Here is a 901-nt window from a genome sequence, read left to right as displayed (position 1 = left end):
GCATTGTCCCGTGCATCCCATTCCTAAACTGTGGACTGACACAAGAGTCCCTGCCAAGTCTTGCAGTTCTCCACTGCAGCAGATGCCAGTCTCAGTGGTACACTCTTGCTGTAGATTGAATGGAGGATGACTAGATACCAGCATCGTGTAAAGCACGTGTAACAGACCCCAGAAGGGAACCACAGGGCCTTGAGATTCACTGGCCACAATAAACATCAACCTCTCTGTAGTGCTGAAGGCTCCTAAGACAGGGCTAAAGTTTGAAGCCAACAACTTTTCTCTACAGGACTAAGGGACTGGTTTGGCTTTATGTTGTCTAGAACTAGGCTGGTCTCATTTTCCAAGGTTGGAAATGGCTTACACATGTTTACATGCTTATCAAGAACTCTCACTTTGTCTCTGAATTGGCTTCAGATCTGATAATGGCCATCGCAGGATATTAAAACGTGGCAACAGGTAAACTGAATCACTGCTGGCTATTTCTTACAGCCTGTAGCCTAAACTAAGTGTGAATTAGTGGCACCTCTTACATTTGGTTAAGCTGAGCTGAGGTAACCTAAGTTAGCTAATATACCTCATTGACTTCAACCTTTTGTGTCTTGTACTTGGACAATCCTTTCCTCTTCATAGACTCCTTGTAAAATGCCATGACATACCCTACAAATGCACAAGGCAGATGGGGGTCAACATTACCCTTTCCTTACAAACGAGGAGTCCTGTTCAGGGATGCTTGCCAAACTGGTGGATGAACTGGTCAATCCTGAGGCAGATGAGCTCTAGTTAAAAAGAGGAGAACTAGACAAACAAGATCAAGGACATACTCTTCCATTGATCCCAAATGTGGTGGGGAATTTGAAGGGCTTCAGACAAGAGGAAAGGCACATTTGCTGAAATAAAAACA

The sequence above is a fragment of the Nestor notabilis genome, unplaced genomic scaffold (genome assembly GCF_000696875.1).
Source record: "Nestor notabilis isolate BGI_N333 unplaced genomic scaffold, ASM69687v1 scaffold2122, whole genome shotgun sequence".
In the NCBI taxonomy this organism is placed as follows: Eukaryota; Metazoa; Chordata; class Aves; order Psittaciformes; family Psittacidae; genus Nestor; species Nestor notabilis.
This window is presented reverse-complemented; position numbering follows the sequence as displayed.